This window comes from Budorcas taxicolor, chromosome 7, assembly GCF_023091745.1.
Source record: "Budorcas taxicolor isolate Tak-1 chromosome 7, Takin1.1, whole genome shotgun sequence".
In the NCBI taxonomy this organism is placed as follows: domain Eukaryota; kingdom Metazoa; phylum Chordata; class Mammalia; order Artiodactyla; family Bovidae; genus Budorcas; species Budorcas taxicolor.
Window position 1 is genome coordinate 97,884,407 of NC_068916.1, and position 12,438 is coordinate 97,896,844.

The 12,438-nt window shown below is 39.7% G+C and overlaps 1 non-coding gene across 1 annotated transcript; it reads left to right on the forward strand.

The window, feature by feature from the left end:
- The first annotated feature begins 580 nt into the window (after nucleotides 1-580).
- Nucleotides 581-653, forward strand: TRNAW-CCA (transfer RNA tryptophan (anticodon CCA)). The gene has a single exon. It is a non-coding gene; the product is annotated as a tRNA-Trp (tRNA).
- Nucleotides 654-12,438: the final 11,785 nt, after the last annotated feature.

Below are 12,438 nucleotides of genomic sequence, written 5' to 3' on the forward strand. Positions count from 1 at the left end.
ATCAATTTCATAAATTCAGTTCAAGAAATACTGTTCCTACAATATGAGAGGAGCTCTATGAGGTATTACACAGAATACAGAGATAACCAAGACACAATCTCTGAGTTCAGGGCAGTCTCCTCTCCTCCCAAGTTAATTCAATACTTCCTTTTGATCTTTCTGAGTCCTTTTAGACCATACATGCCCTTTTATAGTTTGGTGAGATTCATCATGAGGCTTGTATTGGAGTCAAGTGCCACTTTATTTGTTTGTATATCTCTGAAGTGGGGCTACAGTCTTTTTAACTATTGGAAACATTGTTTTTAGATCCTGTGTCCAAATTATTTTCTGCCTGTACATGTAGTCCCAACAGAGAAATGAAGATGCTGCTGCTAGCAGAATCTTAAGAGGGGAACACAGGTTGCAAAATCAATTTCTGGCTCAAAAGTCACGCTAAATATTTTTCACACACACACACACACAAGTCAGAGCAGTATCTTGAGTAAGTGTCAGATGCTGGACTGTGATTGAACTAACGAGGTAGGCCCTCAGGAAGGAAAAGAGGATTTGGATGCAATTTATGACATCACCTTTCAGGGCTTCCCTGGTGGCTCAGAGGTTAAAGCATCTGCCTCCAATGCAGGAGACCCGGGTTCGATCCCTGGGTCAGGAAGATCCCCTGGAGAAGGAAATGGAAATCCACTCCAGTATTCTTGCTTGGAGAATCCCATGGACAGAGAAGCCTTGTAGGTTACAGTCCACGGGGTAGCAAAGAGTCGGACATGACTGAGCAACTTCACCTTCACCTCACCTCTCTAAAGAAAACAAGGAGCCTCAAGACTTTTTATAGATTTCAGGGAATATTGTAAAGGCAATTGCATAATTGAACTATTTTGGAAAATGAAAGGGATGTAATAGGTCAAACGGTTAAACAAACTAAGAAAGGACAAATATAGTAGGTGAATTCGCTGTTAAGGAAGATGGGGAAGTAAAGTAAATATCTGCTTCTTTTGGCTCGAGGGAATTAGGGGAACAAAAGGGAGCAGATATAAGAGAGATATCCAGTTGAGATGGGTAAGCCCCAGTGAAATCCTAGAACAGAAGGTATTTCAGATGTCAGAGGGGGCCACTGAAGCAGAAGCCACTTTTCTCCTCCTCCCGTATGGGATTCTTTAAGGATAGCTGGTAGCATGCTGTGGTCTGGGGCCCGGCAGTTCTGGACAGGCTAGACTACTGTAGTCAGTAATGACCTCCTCCACACTCACGGGTGACCCTGGGTTCTTTTTAGTGATGAGGCGCCAGTGTTTCCTCCTTGTCCCCTATCAGGGGGATGTTGAAGGTACCTGAGCCTTGTGTACATGTCATGCATCAGAGCCAAGATGTGCTCACCACAGAGACTGTCTCATAGACCCAGTCTAGGACCTCGTGATGAACAGCGGGGAGCAAAACCAGAGTCTGTGTACAATGCCAGCAGGAGCCCCAGTCAGACAGCAGGTCTCACAGAGGCCCAATCAGCTTGATGGAGACAAAAACCAAGCTATTCCAGGCAGCAGTTGAGCGGCAGGAACCATCCCATTGCCCATGGACGGGAACTCAGACAAGGATGCCTCAGAAACTCCAGCCAGTGCAGCGTGAGGCTGTTTGCTTTCTGTGGATGCTGTGACGCCAAATAAACTATCTTTAACAAACCTAGAGGCCTTCTCAGAATGGAGTGAATATAGAATGAGGAGTGTCATTTAGACAAGAGGCTGCTTATTAAAAGAGATTGTTAGAAACGTTTTATTATGTTGGCAAGTTTATAAAGTTTTTAAAGTTGAAGTACAGTTGATTTACAATGTTGTGTTAATTTATGCCATACATCAAGAATGTGTGTGTTTATATATATATATATATATATATATTTTCTGTATATATATACATGTACATACACAAATTCTTTTTAAAATACTCTTTTCCATTTTGGTTTATCATAGGATAAAGGATACAGTTCTCTGTGCTATACAATAGCAATTATGTTAATGTATGGCAAAACCAATGCAATATTGTAAAGTAATTAGCCTCCAATTAAAATAAATAAATTTATATTAAAAAAAGGAATTATCCATTTCTAGGAATTATCCATTCTGCATATAAAAGCTTACCTCTGCTAACCCCAACATCCCACTCCCACTCTGCTCCCCGCATTTGTGTCATATTTTAGATTGCAGACAGAAGCGACATCGTATGGTATTGTTCTTTGTCTTTCTGACTTACTGCACTTAGTATGATAATTGCTAGTTGCATCCATGTTGCTGCAAATGGCTCGACTTCATTCTTTTTTGTGGCTGAGTAGTATTCCATCATGTGTGTGTATCACATCTTCTTTACCCATGTATCTGTCGAAGGTAATTTATGTTGTTTATAACTGTGGCATTTATAGTATGATTTACATTGTTTCCATGTCTTAGCTATTTTGAATAGTGCTTCTATGAACATAAGGGGTGCATGTATGCTTTAGAGTTACAGTTTTATCTGGATATATGCTGAGGACTGGAATTGCTGGATCATATGGTAATTCCATTTTTAGTTTTCTGAGGAACCTCTATACTGCTTTTCCACAGGGGCTATACCAACTTAGTATTCCCACCCAACAGTGTAGGAGGATTTTCTTTTCTCCACATCTTCTCTAGCATTTATTTGTAGACTTTTTAGTGATGATGATTCTGACTGATGTGAGATGGTACTCACTGTAGTTTCATTTTGAATTTCTGTAATAATTAGTGATGTTTAGCATCTTTTCATGTGTCTATTTGCCATGTATATTTCTTCTTTGGAAAAAATGTTTATTTTGATCTTTTGCCAATTTTTTGATTGGGTTGTTTGCCTTTTTTGTTGTTGAGTTGTATGAGTTTGTATATTTTGGAAATTAAGCCCTTGTTGATTGCATAATTTGTAAATATTTTCTCCTAGTCTGCAGGTTCTCTTTTCATTTTGTTTATGGTTTCCTTTGCTGTGCCAAAGCTTGTAAGTTTGATTAGGTCCCATTTGTTTATTTTTGTTTTTATTTCTATTGCCTTGGGAGACTGACCCAAGAGAACATTGCTATGATTTATGTCAGAATGTTTTGCCTATGATCTCTTCTAGGAGTTTTATGGTGTTATGTCTTATGTTTAAGTCTTTAAGCCATTTTGAGTTTATTTTTGTGTACAGTGAAAGGGCATGTTGTTGGGCAAACATTTAATATTTATGTCTATCTTACTGCTTAGAAAGTAGGGTCAGTAATAGATAAAAGAAGATACATTTTCCATGCACATTTAAGGGCAATGTAAATAAATTTGTAACCCCATTAGAACTGCATTATAGTTCTTGGTCATCAATTCTATATATACTAATGGGATGTAAGTAATTTGAAGGCAGAGAGTTATCTTACTCTTTGGTAACTGTTGTGAAGAGCATAATGCTTGGCATAGAGAAAATGCTAAAACAATGTTTGTTGGCTTGAGATAAATTTTTTCACCAAGAGCATTTGCTTTGAAAACAAGGTTCCTTTGTGCTTGAGCTGAATAACCAAGAGGCTAGAACTCTGTTATTTTCCCAGTGATTCTGAATCGTGAAGGGTTGGTTCAAAGGCAATCTAAGCAAAGGTGTTAGTATAAGCAAGACATAGAGATAAGTAACACAGGTACTTTTGCAGAATAGTGGGTTCTCCAGTTTGGCCGATTAGGAATTATTGTCAGGATTAAGTTTCATTAATAACATTTACATTTACAATCTTCTGAGCACTTTCGCCGTTAGCGTGTTTCTGAGCTTTGTGATTTACATCTTTCATTTCAATTAACACTCCTATGGCAATGGATTATACATACTCTTGTATTAGTGAAGTTCCACTTAAAGACAGAAATCACCCAGTAATTTAAACAGGGAAAGTTAAATATAAAAAGTTACTGACTATATCATGGGATTGGCCAGGAAGGGGAAAAGAAAACTAAAGAATTTTTAGAATAGCAACTACAGGAAGAAGCCGCTACTCTTAGCTGGAAAAGACATATTTGGGTAATTTCTTCCCAGGCAGCTGAGGTCCAAATGCTGTTGGAAAGTGCGCACCCAATGGTACAGTGGATGACGAAGTTGGCCGAGGTGTTGCAAGCAGGACTCACTGGGAACCCTCCTTGTGAGTAATACTGAAGCTGTGCCTGGGCAAAGACTGAGCCTCAGAACTCCAGGTAAAGCCAGGAAGAAAGTGATTCCTGGGGACGTACAGATGATCTCAGCCCCTGCAATGCTGCTGGAGTGCCAGCCCAAGGAAGCTGCTCATGGAGAGATGCAGAGTGCTGCTAGCCAAAAATGGGCTTTCCACAAGTGGGAACTGGGCATCCAAGCCTTGAGTGCTGCAGGAACATGCAGAAAAGACCTGGCAGAACCAGGAAGAGAAATGACTTGAACGTCTAGTGTTCCTCGAATGCCCTCCATCCGTAAAGTTTAGCTTCATTCCCACAGGGAAAGGAGAAACAGTTAGGATCTTGTAGCAGGCAAAGGGTGGGACACAACTGGATGATTAAACAACAACAAAGCAGGCAATGTGAAGTAAATTTCAAGCTGAAAGACAGTAAATTGCAAACTGGAAGAATGGTGGTGTTTGCCATTCATATTTGGAAACTGTTAGATTTTTGTGGTGTGCCTAGTCACACAAGTGCTCAAAAAAAGCTTGAAATTCCAACTCATATGCTTTTAGTTTTCATGATACATTGCTTTTCTAGAAGATTCATCCAGCAACAGTGTTTAGGATAGATTGTAGTGGGAGTGAAGCTGGAATAGGAATCACTGGTAAATATCATAGTAAGTCAGGTAGAAGAAAATGAGGGTTCTGAAATATCTAACTGCATGGACATTTCTTGCGTAAACTCTGCATTTTCTTATCTCACTTAAGCTGGTTGTTGTTGCTGTTTAGTCGCTAAGCCATGTCTGACTCTTTGTGACCCCATGGACTGTAACCTGCCAGGCTCCTCTGTCCATGGGATTTCCCAGGCAAGAATATCAGAGTGGGTTGCCATTTCTTTCTCCAGTGAAGCTGGTAAACATGTATAAAAACTCACAGTTCAAGTGTTACATAGTGAAAGGAGTTGACTGAGAAATGTCAATATACTCATTTAAAAGACATGATACTTGGATATGTATCCAAAGAATACATCTTACTGTATTTAGAGCTTGTGAAATGCAGACTTAAGAACAATCCCCATGAGAGGAACAAGCTCCTCTTAACTTTTAAAAGCCCCAAAGACCATTTGTTACAGATATTTACCATCTAATGGGGTGAAGATCCCAATAGGTTTTTTTCAACACCCATTTGCCTTTAGGGATTTTTAGACCCTTTTTGCCTTTCCGAGCTGCTTGGGAGGCTCTGGCTCTGGCTCCCCTCCCCCTCTCCTCCTCCCTCCCCTCCCTTCCCCCTGCCTCCCCTCCAGTGCCTGACTGCTTACCAGACACAGTAACTGTGGGCTCCCAAGCACTGCCTGGAGTGCCTAGGGGGCAGGTCCTAGAATGAATTTCTCAGCTGTGTCAAACTTCCTGAGAGCCCATGTTTCAGATCTATCTGAGATATATCCAGCAACTGGATATTACCTTTGTTCATAAGTTGTACAGGCTCACAAGGAGAAGTCTTATAGAATCCCAATTCTCACTTGGAAAAATGTGTAAGGATTTAAAGAATCTGTGTTACCAGGAATTACTGCCATACTACATCCTCTTTGCTACATTCAATTCTAAAACAGCCACAGGACTGCTCTTTCTGGTTTTTTTTCCCCCCTACCTCTCCTTGCCCTGCTTTAGACTGAGGGACAACATAGAGCCCTGTTCTACGTGCTGGCAGTCCTAAGCACACGCCCTGCAGTTCTGCAGCTACAGGGAGCGTAGCTGACCGTGACCACGGATGCTGTGGTCTGAAACCCAGAGTTGCGGGCTGCTCTGAGGCACACTCCCCGTGGCTGCTCTTGGTCCATGACTGAACACATCAGGGAGACCAAGGGGGACCCGGTCTGGGGAGACGGGGGCTCCTCAGATGGCAGCTTTGGCCTGAGGACTCTGACAGCCCTGGCCAACCTTCCTTGGACTGTCCTGTGTCTGAGTCATTTCCATCTGACCCTCTTCCTCTCCTACAGTGAGGGACCTGTGTAGTGGTCTGGAAGCTCTCCCATCCTTTCCTGGCTTTCTCCCCCATTCCCCATCGGCATTTCCCCAAAATGACATCTTTGCACTTTTAATCCTATTTTGGTGTGTGCTTCTGGGGACACTTGAACTAACTCAGCTGTGGATTCAAATAAGCTGGTTCAAACCTGGGCTTGGCATCTACGGACTACATGGCCTAGGTCAGTGACTTAACCTCTGTGTTCTTCAGTTTAGCATACATGATACAGAAATAGTAATGGTTATCTACTATAGGGGTTGTAAGGAAAAACAAAATTATAAATAAAAATACCTGCTGGCTGTTATCATGCTCTGATGTTCATAACACAGTTTACTATATGGAAGTCTAGGTGAGAAAATCGTGTATGAACTGTCAAAGATGTTGTTCAGAGTGTTTTTTTGGTACTTCTTGAATTCATACTTATTGCAAAAAAAGTACTGTATCTAAGGAAGTCAAGGAATGAAAGTAGAACACAGGAGCAATATTTAAGTTTTTCGTACATTGTCAGCACATTAACATAGTGATATTCATGTTTTCCATATATGTCAGTAATTATTGTAGCAAGTATTTCCACATGCACAACTTAAAAGACTCGTTTTGCTATATTTAATCCCCTTATATGTATAACAAGAGTCTGTAAAGTTACAGAAATCAGTGGGACATAATTGAAGTCTGAGGATACCCTGCATCCAAGTGAGATGTGTGAAGGGGAAGAGGAAGCAATAGACAGTTTTCTAATAGAGTAACCAGCTTCTTGTGCAGAATCACTTTTGTAAGTGATCCTAAACATATTTGCAAATTAATTTTTAAAATTACTTTCTCAATGGAATATTAGTATGAGCACAATATCTTGGAACAAATTTTCTAGAATACAATCACATGATCCCATTCTATATTATATTTCATGCTTTTTAAAAGCACTTTTATACAAGTCTTATTCTTATAACCACATGAGAGGTAGCAGAACAAATATTGACAATCCTATTTTTTACTGGGGTTAACAAATAAATGAGCCTGTAATGACCCTGTAGGGGATACTTTGCTCATTGTTCATTTATAATTTCGTGGGGTTCTTGATCTGGTTAGGAACTGGATAAATTCAGTCTCTCAGAATTTCTTGATCCATTCACATCTCTTCAATATTGCATTGATGAGATCTTACATGAAACCTCTCAGATGTTTCAGTTTCTGTAGAACAGAAATCACCCTGGGCTACAACAAAATTGGACTCTGTAAGTTGGGTGTTTTCTGGGCCATTTGTCCAAAGATACTTGATGCAGTGACAAGTATGGCTTCCAAACAGTTATTGAGATCTTATTCAACCAGGCTTCCTAAAATGTATAGCTGTTTGATCTCTTATATTGTTCCCACCAGGAATCTGTCCAAGAACAAGCAGTAAGTGAACCACACGAATTTTAGCCCACCCCACCCCCACATCAGCAAAAATGTGTTTGATTCCACAGCTGAAGGTTTCTAGAGAGGAAGGCTAGCACATGTGTAATGGATGTGAGTCCCTGCTGAATCCTGCCATACATCTGCCTTGAAAGTGGGCTGTCATTGAAAGCATTAGGAATCATTTCCAGGGCTCCAAAGAGCTCTGAGACCACAGTCCTTTATGTCTCATTGTGGAAGAGAATTCAGCAAGGGGCAGAGTGATAGATAAGAAGTGATTTATTAGAATAGGATGCTTGTAAGGTTCACAAGTGGGCAAGCAGGCATTGCGTTGCCCAGGTACTCAGTGGTTTACATTTTTATAGTCAGAGGAAGAGAGAGGATGGGGAGATGATCTTTATCTTTCTTGAGTTCTTGAGTAGACATCACGTTTTCATCATCAGTTCCTCCCCCAGATAGGGCCAGGAAGTTTATTTGTCCCCCTCTATACGGTCAGGCCAGAACAGTCGTAGCACTTTGGGAAAAATATTTTCAGGTCTCAGTACAATGAGAATCTTTCACTTTGAAAAGTCAACTTTCTATAAATGATTGTTTTTTTGGTGTGCAACAGAGCCTATTTTGGGAGTCATTAACTTGATAACACCACTGAACAGGTTGTAGGCCTTATTTTCTACTATTGTTTGGGGGCATGGGTGCAAAGAACATGTCTTAGGGGCCAAAGAACATGTTTCGGAGGTTACTAACTCTCTGAGCTTACTGAAAAGGTGTAGGTCTCTTGCCACCGTTGTTTTATTGTTTGAGGTCATGTCTCCTGTTTCTGTTGCATGGTTTTGTTGCTAAGTAAGTTAGCTGGATTTTATCGTTAAACAAGCCAATCTGACTTTGATGCTAAGTGACTTGCTTTGCTTTGTGAGTCACGCAGCCCCTTATTGTTTCAGAATTTTCCCATTACTTTCTTGAGTGATCATTGGTCTTACGGTGGCCTCCCCAGTCTCCCTAAAGTTGCCTCTGTGTCGACAGCTCCCTATTCTGTTCCTATCACTGTGGGCTTGTATTTTCTTAAGTCCCTGGCCTTTGTGACCCTAAAGCAAAATTTCTCTAAGGCTTTTGGAATAAGCTCATGCTCCCATTTTAATCTTCCTAGTCTCTGAGTTTGGGTGAAATAAAGACATTGAGTAAGATAAGGAATGAATACTTGACAAAGAAGCAAACCCTGCAGAATTATAGGCAGTTTGTTACTTTAAAATTTTATTGTTTAATTTTCTGTTTAACTTAAAGACACTCATCTTTTTTTTTTTATTTTTATTTTTACTTTATCTTACTTTACAATACTGTATTGGTTTTGCCATACATTGACATGAATCCACCACAGGTGTACATGCGTTCCCAAACATGAACTCCCCTCCCACCTCCCTCCCCATAACATCTCTCTGGGTCATCACTGTGCACCAGCCCCAAGCATCCTGCACCAGCCCCAAGCATGCTGTATCCTTCGTTGGACATAGACTGGCGATTCGATTCTTATATGATAGTATACATGTTACAATGCCATTCTCCCAGATCATCCCACCCTCTCCCTCTCCCTCTGAGTCCAAAAGTCCGTTATACATATCTGTGTCTTTTTTGCTGTCTTGCATACAGGGTCGTCATTGCTGTCTTTCTAAATTCCATATATATGTGTTAGTATACTGTATTGGTGTTTTTCTTTCTGGCTTACTTCACTCTGTATAATCGGCTCCAGTTTCATCCATCTCAACAGAACTGAATCAAATGAATTCTTTTTAACGGCTGAGTAATACTCCATTGTGTATATGTACCACAGCTTTCTTATTCATTCATCTGCTGATGGACATCTAGGTTGTTTCCATGGCCTGGCTATTATAAACTGTGCTGCGATGAACATTGGGGTACATGTGTCTCTTTCAATTCTGGTTTCCTTGGTGTGTATGCCCAGCAGTGGGATTGCTGGGTCATAAGGCAGTTCTATTTGCAATTTTTTAAGGAATCTCCACACTGTTCTCCAAAGAGGCTGTACTAGTTTGCATTCCCACCAACAGTGTAGGAGGGTTCCCTTTTCTCCACACCCTCTCCAGCATTTATTGCTTGCAGATTTTTGGATCGCAGCCATTCTGACTGGTGTGAAGTGGTACCTCATCGTGGTTTTGATTTGCATTTCTCTAATAATGAGTGATGTTGAGCATCTTTTCATGTGCTTGTTAGCCATCCGTATGTCTTCTTTGGAGAAATGCCTATCTAGTTCTTTGGCCCATTTTTTGATTGGGTCGTTTATTTTTCTGGAATTGAGTTGCATAAGTTGCTTGTATATTTTTGAGATTAGTTGTTTGTCAGTTGTTTCATTTGCTACTATTTCTCCCATTCAGAAGGCTGTCTTTTCACCTTGCTTATATTTTCCTTTGTTGTGCAGAAGCTTTTAATTTTAATTGGATCCCATTTGTTTATTTTTGCTTTTATTTCCAGAATTCTGGGAGGTGGATCATAGAGAATCCTGCTGTGATTTATGTCGGAGAGTGTTTTGCCTATATTCTCCTCTAGGAGTTTTATAGTTTCTGGTCTTATATTTAGATCTTTAATCCATTTTGAGTTTATTTTTGTGTGTGGTGTTAGAAAGTGATCTAGTGTCATTCTTTTACAAGTGGTTGACCAGTTTTCCCAGCACCACTTGTTAAAGAGATTGTCTTTACTCCATTGTATATTCTTGCCTCCTTTGTCAAAGATAAGGTGTCCATATGTGTGTGGACACTCATCTTTTACTTTAGTCAACCGGTTGTGGAAGTTAAAAAGGGATAGCGGCTCAACCAACCAGTGTTTTCTTGAACTCACCCTGAGATGATCAAGCCTAGCAGAGAACTGTTGTTTTTCTCTTTCTGAAAGTTACTGATCCAGTAAGCAATAAAAGTAAACACCACTTTAAATGACTAACCTGCCCTGCCTCTTAACTCTTTTTTCTAGCAGAAGAAGCATTATTGCATATCAAAAAAGACAAGATTCTTAGTAAATTGCAATTTCCTGGGTCCCACCTTTGGAAATTCTGATTTAGTGTATTCTGGTAGCACTCAAGAATCTGCATTTACTAAGGGTTCTAGGTGATTTTGATGCTAGAGACTTGGGTCACACTTTGAGAAAAACTGCTCTCATAGGTTTTTTATTTTTTTTTTTAATTACAATTTTGCAGTTGAATAATCTTTCCCCAAAGACTGCATTGACTGTACGTTTATAGCTAGTTGAAGGTTTGATAAGAACAGCTGAGGAGTCCTGAATAGTGTTTAATTGTAGGACAGCTAATTAGCGTCTCAAAGGACAGATAATACATTGAGTTATAACTTACTTTAATAGCCACAGATTAAATGGACAGCACAATGAGGTGTAAGCATTCAACTTGATGAACATATTTCAGAACCCATTGAATCTATCATTTTCTTTTCCACTCCTTCCTCTTTGATCTTCATTTCCTCTTTTTACGTAGGTTTTTAAATCTTTTTTCAACAGATTATCTCTGTATGTTTCTTCCTCATTTTTTCTCTTGTTTTACATTGAATTCCCCAACCCTTTTTTCTTCCACTCCATCAGGTTATTTTTATACCCCACTCAAATCTACTCCCATTTCTTTTTTATTTCCTCCTTTACCCTCTCCAGTACGTTTCTTTCTACCCCACAGCCACACTGTATACTGAAGCACCCTCCTCCTGATAACATTCCAAGTGAGTAATATTGTTCAGAATAACATTATTGATGACCAAATGACCATTTCTATGGAATCGCTTTGACAGTTAGTGAAGATTTATTAAGCTAAAACAAAGACTTGTTTGGGGTTGAAAAATTGCAAAATGATATTTGAGAATAAGTTCATTGCTTTCACAAACAGTGAGAAGAATACACATGTGATAAGGCTACAACAAACTGGGACTCTCCATGCTCTTCCTTGAGAAACATCAAGGTTACAGAGTGTGCTCATGTGGAGGAAGGAAGCAGAGAACCAGAGGAGCTCAGAGCTCTTGTTCGTTGGGAGGAGCGTGGGGAAAAACACACAAGCACTTAGGGAAAGTTAGGGATAGTCTTCATCTTTAGAGAATTTAAGAAAACTTTGCTTAAGAAATTTCAAGAAAATTTATGTTTTTACATCTTTACATACTATGTAGTTTTATTTACTGCTGTCCTGTCTTATACTCTTTGCTTACCCTAAATGTAATTCATGAAATGAATGCTCAATTATTCCCTCCACCAGTTTTCAGAACAGTGAGTAGGTATTCTAATTACCTCCAATGATAAGCTGTATGTTTTAAAATACCATTATGAACTTACAAAACTTCATTTATTTGATATAGCTATGTATATTACAGTTGCTATTATTATCATTCTTATATTTTGCTAAAACAGCTCCATCTTTGGACAGTAAGAGCCTGTCTTCTGGTTGGCTCCTGTATTTTTAACCCAGTGGTCTTTGTTTTCTTTCAAAATAGAATATCTTAGACATCTCTGGTCTTCCCAGGTGGTTCTAGTGTAAAGAACTCACCTGCCAATGCAAGAGACATAAGAGATGCTGGGAAGATCTTCTGGAGAAGGAAATGGTAACCCACTCCAGTATTCTAGCCTGGAGAATCCCATGGACAGAGAAGCCTGGCGGGCTACAGTCTATGGGGTTGCAAAGAGTCGGACAAGACTGAGTGACTTAGCACAGTGGACGATGTAGTAGCTGATCCAGCTGAAATTATTTGCGTAAGAAGCCTTTGTTCCTTTCAGTAAGGAGGAAAGTATAGTTATAAATTCCATAATCTAAAAGTTCCGTGGTATCTTAACCTTTATTAGAGGTCAAAATAATAACTGAGAAGAAGGGACATTACAATCAGAGGACAGTAGTTTGTGTAAATACTTTAAGAAAACAGGAACAA